We start from the raw sequence: 7,701 nt of genomic DNA, 5'->3' as shown, positions 1-7,701 counted from the left end.
GAAATAATCAGATTCCTAATCAGTGGCATCCTAGTTAATGATACTTTATTGAAAATAGACGTGCATTTTGTTAGACATTTAAGTTGTGTAATTTTTCTGAAAGGATCGACTCATTTAATGCATCAGTTGTTCCCATGAAAATTACTATACAAATGAAATTTTAGTAAATGGAATGATATATGAAGTTTCTAGAACAGTTTAAGAATAGAGCTGGGAAATAATTCATTTGAAAAGCTATGCATTATTTTCCTATTTACTCTGCTTTTTTGTTTATACTGTATATTTGATTTACTTAAATCACCATACCTGCAAATTCTAATTTTTAAATCTTTTCTGTAATTCTGGAGGAGTTACCTGTTAATTTTATATATATATATATATATTCATAGCAGAATGAACTCAGACTGCTTCACTTTCTTATGGGTAACTAAAATGTGTTGCAGCAGCTGCGTATGTGTCCTTAAATGGAGATGGTTTTGGCTTCTTCCAAAGAAAGATAAAATCCTTCTCTAGAGCAAATCTCTTGTTATTTAAGGAATCAGCTAAAACTAATAGAAAAATAATACTTCAAAAGACCCTCTGTGAACATTGCTAAGGGAAAATTTATAACTTAAAACCCAAAATTAAAGAAATTGCATGAATAATGTTTGACATTTTGCTCAAAATGCTACGAGCATTTTTTTTCTTTCAGTCCTTACATATCAAGGATCTCTTATTAATACTATCAATTTCCAGTGATAACTGAAATACAAAACCTAGGTTTGAAATACAAGCCTAAAGTGGGACACAGTGGTTTGTCAAAGATCACACCTCTGCTAAGCACAGACTGATCCGGATCCATTTAGTTACAATTCCCTGATAGATGGGCATGTTGGGGAGACGGAGTCATAGCGTGAATATAGATTTCACAGAGTAGCATACATCAAGTAAGAAATTTTAAGATGGTGATAGGTGAATTATTGAAAATTGTTATTATTTTTAGAAAGTCTGTTTTAAGCTTGTTTGCCAGTTAGTTATGCATTCACTTGAAAATGAAGCTTAGGGGATAGATCGTTATATTATAAGCACTTCTAGTTCTAAGAAAATACAATTAGTAATACTTAGATAAACTAAGAAATTGGCATTGATTGAAGAAAATATGCCCTAGATATCTCACATGTTGACATGTTTGCTTAAAACCCATACACAGGCATGTGCACACACCCACCTTAGAAGGGATGCTGACTGTATGTGTCATAGTTGGAAAATGGAGACAAAAACTTACTTTGTAGATTTGTACATAGGTGTGGAGCTTCTGGGTTTACCCTTTTCCGTTTGGTTACCTGCTGTTGCTGCTTGTTATTAGTCCAAATGGAGCTCTAGGAAGTGTTGCCGTTTAGTTTTAGCTTGATTGCTCAAATAAAAAGTTGTTTAGAAGGAGTTTTGTCATAACAGTTGCAACAGTATTTTAACTAAAGCCCATACTTTATTGAGATTTCCTCTGTTTTCTCTAGTGTCCTTTTTCTTTTCCAGGACCGTATCCAGGGTACTAGATTACATTTACTAGTTATGGCTCCTTTGGTCTCCTTGGTTTTGACAATTTCTGAGACTTTGCTTTTTTGAATGACCCTGACCATTTTGAAATGTGCTGGTCAGATATTTTGTGGAATGATCCCCAGTTGGGATATGTCTGATATTTCTCTCATGGTTAGTTAGACTGGTTAATGTGTTTTTGAGAGGAAGACCAGAGAAGTGAAGTACCATTTTTATCACATATTAAAAGTACATACTATCAACATGACATCACCATTGCTGACCTTGATCACCTTGCTGAAGTGTGGCATCCATCATCATTCTCTGCTATAAACTTACTCCCCGCCCCTTCCTTGCCATGTTCTCTAGAAGAACTATGAGTAACTATGTACCGCCCACACTTAGCCCTCACTACCTTAAGAATGATGTGTCTATAAAATTATTTGGAATCCTATATGTTTGATGGATATAAAAACATTCTGAGAACAGATCAGTAGGCTTTGGCACTCTGCCATAAAAAGTCAGTGGCACATAAGTTAATTTTTGTGTTTCTGTAATTGTATGGGCAGCCCTTTTTCGAAAAAGGAGGACTGAGTTTTCAAACAAGCTAAAGTCCAGACCTCTTAGTTTGTTTTTTTAGGCTCTGTCTTTCTAGCTTTGTCTCTTATCACATTCCTTTGTATCCTGTGCTCTGAACCTGTGCTGTGGCCCTCTCAACAGTCTGTTGTTCTATTTTAAGCCTCCCTCCTCCTTACCAACCTTTATTCTCAGCAAAGGGCTGTTTCAGTTTACATCAGCACAGCCCTCCCTGCCTTGTGCCAATTTTGCATGTAACTCTGTTGTCTTTTTTTATTGTGTTTGTTAGTGGTATCTGCCTAGACTTGACTGTAGTCTCCTTGAGAGCTGATCCAATAACTCATATTTATACCACTACTTACTCTCTGTGGTACTATTACCTACTGTAGAGCCTGGCTCATTATAACTCTTAAATACTGATTGAATGATTGGACAAGTGAATAAAAAAACAGGAAGATTGCAAGGTGGTAGTGAATGTGTAATCCTGAAGAAGGAAATGTTAAGGACAGTTAAAAAATCCTTCTAAATTTCAAAGCTCACTGTGGGAGAGGAGGAGAAGCATGTGAATGATTGAGACACTTGGGACAAGAGTAGAATAACAGAAAATAATTTTCCTTTTTGTCATTTAAAATTGTTGAACATATATTTGGAGGTTAAGAGCCAAGGAAGGTTACACGATAAGCTCATGCTTCCCAAATTGAGCCTTTTAAAAACTAAAAAAAAAATTTTCTCTCCTCATTGGATTCATAGCAATCTGTGGTACTTTCTATACTGTGAATATTGTATGGCCTGTTTTTATTTATGTAGTTACTCAGCTTTTATTCTAATAGTAATTTTTAAAATTGTAGTTATATGCACCTTTAAGATTACTGCCTAAAACAAAAGGCAGGATGTTAATAATAACCCCTATCTAACCACCTGGTCCTGCCATGTTCCCCTTTTCCCCACCCAAGCAAATGATTATTCTGGATCCTGGGTTCATTTATTTGCATTTGTTTTTATATGGTTTTGTGACATTTTTAATGTATTCCTTGAAAGTATTTTTTTTTAATTTTAGTTAACTTTATGTAAAGGAAATCATGATATATATAATCTTTTACATGGAATATTTACATTGCAACTTGTAGAGTGGTGTGTCGGAGGCAAAGTTTCAAGGTAGACCAGTTTTAGGAAACTTAAGTGGTGATGAAATTAAAGCAAAATATAATACAGTACAAAAATAATACAGCAAACTGCACACTTTGCGTACGTTTTTGTGATACATACAACATCCTATTTTTCTTTTAAAATTTATTTATTTTGAGAGAGAGAGGGAGAGAGAGCAAGCTGGGGAGAGGCGGAGAGAGAGGAAGAGAGAGAGAATCCCAATCCTAATGCAGGACTCAAACTCCTAAATCATGAGATCATGACCTGAGCCAAAATCAGGATGCTTAACTGACTGAACCATCCAGGTGCCCCGAGACATACAACATTTCAAAGATAGGGAGCTTTCTTAGGTTAGACCTGCTAGACAAGCCAGGAGAAATATTTTACCTAACTCTTACGGGCACTTTTCTATTAAAAGTTTGAGAATTACTGCCTTAAAATTTAAAACCACCTAAGGAAGAATTAGTTGAAAAAACATCCAAGAACAAAAAGGAGAATGAGAATAGTAGTCCTAGACTGAAGGGATAGGGAAGTGCCTAAGGCAGTAAGAAAGAGAATAGGCTCACTTAGTGGGGAAAAAAGAAAGACCAATTCTTTTTAAATTTTTATTTAACATTTATTTATTTTTGAAAGAGAGAAAGGGAGGAGCAGAGAAAGAGAGAGAGAGAGACAGAATCCAAAGCAGGCCGCAGGCTCTGAGCTGTCGGCACAGAGCCCAATGCGAGGCAAGACTCAAACCCACAGACAGCAAGATCCTTACCTGAGCCGAAGTCAGATGCTTAACCAGCTGAGCCACCTAGGCTCCCCAAAAGAAAGACCAATTCTGAAGTAACCTGCAAACCTTGTGGTCATTTGAGGGAGGTAGATTTCATTTTTAGAATTGATTTGCCAGATACTTGGAGGCCCAAACATTTTATTTTTTCCTAAATGTTTGAACTCTCAATGAACTCTCTTTCCTTGTTAAATTTCCCAATTCGCAATGGGGAAGAGTTTGACATCAATAAAGGCCAGTTAGTTTAAGTAAGGGCTCACATAAACCTAAGGTTTGCACAATTTTTGGAAAATTTATGAAACACGCTCGAGTGGTAAAAAGAAATGTTATAGTACGGTCTGTGGCTTCAAAGAACTTGTCTATCAGTACACAAGTACTATGCAAATGAAATATTTAACATTTGGAAGTTAACTACTAGTGTAAGATGACATCTGGAGGACAAGGGAATTCAAGATTAAGAATGAAATTAGCACATGTAATAAGGAACAATAGGTTTTCTAAGAGAACTGCATATTTTTACAAAGGGAACTGATGGAACCAAAGCCAATATAAGAAATGGAAACACACACACACTTAAGCCAGAGTACAGATGTAACAACAACAAAAACAACATTCAGGCCTCTAGCTACTTGATTCAGAACTTTATAAACCATGGTGCTATTCCATTGTGGTTAAGATTCTAATTCAGTTCCATGATGTTTGGTTTTTTCTCCACACATTAAACTCATTATCTTTGTGGTTGGCACCCCAGCACTTGGGCCCCTTGCGTTCCCAGTTTTTGTGGTGGCATCATCATTTATTTTGTCATCCAGAATGGAAATTTGAGGCTCATTTTTGTTTCTTTCTTCTACCAGATTCCCCATTCACTAAGAAATAAAATGCAGATTACCAGATACAAATCTTTTATCCATTGCTTCATCAGCTGTCCTCTGAACTTTTATAGAAGCCTTGTAACTAGTCTTTCTACCATCTGACTTGACCCTCTCCTCTTCAACCTTTACCCTGTTATCCAAGTTGCTTTCTCAAGTGCAAAATTGACTGTCACATGTTGAGAACTTTTCTTTGTATCATCATCTCCTTCAAAGTGAAAAGCCCAGACTTTGCAGCCTTACATAGAGTCTTTCCTGATCTGTTATTGTCATCTATTCTAACCATAATGGATTTGATTGTATATGTTATTTCTTCTTTCTGGAGCCCATTCCTTACTTTCTTGTTCCCCTGAAGAGCCTTCATTGTTCAAAATCAGTAGGGAGGAGGCTGTTTTGTTAGTTTCTAGTTTTTAATTGCATAAGTAATATCTTTTATAATTCAGGTAAATAAAATAAACCAGTCATTGGAAGGGGATTTTATATATTTAATGGGTGTATTTGTTTTCTTTGCCATGAACTTCATGAATAGAGGCTGATTTATTTCTTCTGTTTTCCTTATACTGCTTATCCCTTAAAAGTTAAATTTAATGGATATTTAGAATATTATTTTACCATTATTATAAATGAGCTTTTAAAAGGATAAGTTGAAGGAACAACGGAGAAGTGAGAATAGAGACCCTCTGAGGTTTCAGACAAACTGATTTCTTTGAGATTCAGTGAAAATGAGATCATGCATGGTCCTGAGCTGAAATCAAGAGTCAGACACTTAACTGACTGAGCCATCCAAACACCCCCAAAAAATGTGCTTATTTTTAAAGGCCATTTATATTAGTTCTGTTAAAATAATTAAACATGTAAACATGTAAATTTTACATATTGGTTTCTAATTCATTCTTTTAGTCAAACAGGTTTACTGGGTAAAGGATGTCTTTATGCATCTTATATTTTAAAAGACTCTTACAAGAAATAACACATATTCATTGAAGAATAATTTTTATTTATTAATTTGGGCATCTTTGATGTTATTATATATTACAATATATATTATAAATTTTAATGACTGTTATTTTTGGCATATAAACGTGACCTAATTTATTGAATTAGTCTCTTTTGTGGTTTTAGTGATTTATAATTTTTGCCATTGTAAACCATAAAAACACTGTGATGAACATCTTTATAAGTAAACCTGATATCTTTCTTTGTCCTTTTCAGTCTCCTGGCTCTGTAAACATGTTTTAACTGTTAGTCTATTCAAGGATGATCAAGGTGTTAAATGAATTTGATTTGTGTGAAATCCAATTTAATAATTTTCAAAATTTAGGTATTTAGTTGATAACATTTCCTTTTAATTAGATGAACTTCTTTCAGAAAATGACCTAAGAACAGGAACTTTTTGGTTGAGGGTTAGACGCAAACTGGTAAATATTCAGAATGATGTGAATGGCCACCCTACCTGCTGAAAGAGTAACACTTTTAGTTTAGATCAAGTGGCCTCTTGAACTGTGCCCCTGCACTAAGGATGGGAGAGATAACCTTACCCTAATTTAGGTCTGAGCTTTCATAGAAAGACATTGATAATATCAACATTTAAGAGAAGTCTTTGCCTTAGGTGAGAATCTCTAAAATATAATAGCTTCTGTTTTGTTTTTTTTCATTTCTTCTCAGAACTACAAGATGAGTTCTGAGAGTAGGTTTTATTTATTTATTTTTAATATGAAATTTATTGTCAAATTGGTTTCCATACAAGTGCTCATCCCAACAGGTGCCCTCCTCAATGCCCATCACCCACTTTCCCCTTCCTCCCACCACCCATCAACCCTCAGTTTATTCTCAGTTTTTAAGAGTCTCTTATGGTTTGGCTCTCTCCCTCTCTAACTTTTTTTTTTTCTGTGCTCATGGATTGGAAGAATAAATATTGTTAAAATGTCAATAGTGCCCAAAGCAATCTACACATTCAGTGCAATCCCAATCACCAGCATTCTTCTCGAAGCTAGAACAAGCAATCCTAAAATTTGTATGGAACCACAAAAGACCCCAAATAGCCAAAGCAATATTGAAGAAGAAGACCAAAGTGGGAGGCATCACAATCCCAGACTTTAGCCTCTACTACAGAGCTGTAATTGGGGTGCCTGTGTGGCTCAGTCGGTTAAGTGTCTGACTGGCTCAGGTCGTGATTTCATGGTTTGTGGGTTCAAGCCCCGCTTTGGGCTCTGTGCTGATAGCTCAGAGCTTGGAGCCTGCTTCAGATTCTGTGTCTCCCTTTCTCTCTGTCCCTCCCCTGCTCACACTTTGTCTCTGTCTCTCTCAAAAATAAACATTAAAAAAAAGGTTAAAAAAAAAACAAAGCTGTAATCATCAAGACAGCATGGTATTGGCACAAAAACAGACACATAAACCAATAGAATAGAATAGAGACTCCAGCAGAATTGGACCCACAAAAGTATGGCCAACTAATCTTTAACAAAGCAGGAAAGAATAGCCAATGGAAAAAAGGCAGTCTCTTTAACAAATGATGCTGGGGGAACTGGACAGCAACATGCAGAAGAAAGAATGAAACTAGACCACTTTCTTAACACCATTCACAAAAATAAACTCAAAATGGATAAAGAACCTGAATGTGAGATAGGAAACCATCAAAACCTTAGAGGAGAAAGCAGGAAAAAACCTCTCTGACCTGAGTCGCAGCAATTTCTTACTTGACACATCTTCAAAGGCAAGGTAATTAAAAGCAAAAGTGAACTACTGGGACCTCATGAAGATAAAAAGCTTCTGCACTGCAAAGGAAACAACCAACAAAACTAAAAGGCAACCAACGGAATGGGAACA

At 35.7% G+C, this 7,701-nt stretch overlaps 1 protein-coding gene across 2 annotated transcripts in view; it reads left to right on the top strand.

Moving 5' to 3' along the window:
• The window catches only part of CEP85L (centrosomal protein 85 like), a 154,503-nt gene that overhangs the window by 66,572 nt on the left and 80,230 nt on the right, over nt 1–7,701 (top strand). The gene's annotated exons all lie outside the window — the stretch shown is intronic.

This window comes from Panthera uncia (genome assembly GCF_023721935.1).
Source record: "Panthera uncia isolate 11264 chromosome B2 unlocalized genomic scaffold, Puncia_PCG_1.0 HiC_scaffold_24, whole genome shotgun sequence".
Taxonomy (NCBI): domain Eukaryota; kingdom Metazoa; phylum Chordata; class Mammalia; order Carnivora; family Felidae; genus Panthera; species Panthera uncia.
This window is presented reverse-complemented; position numbering and strand designations above follow the sequence as displayed.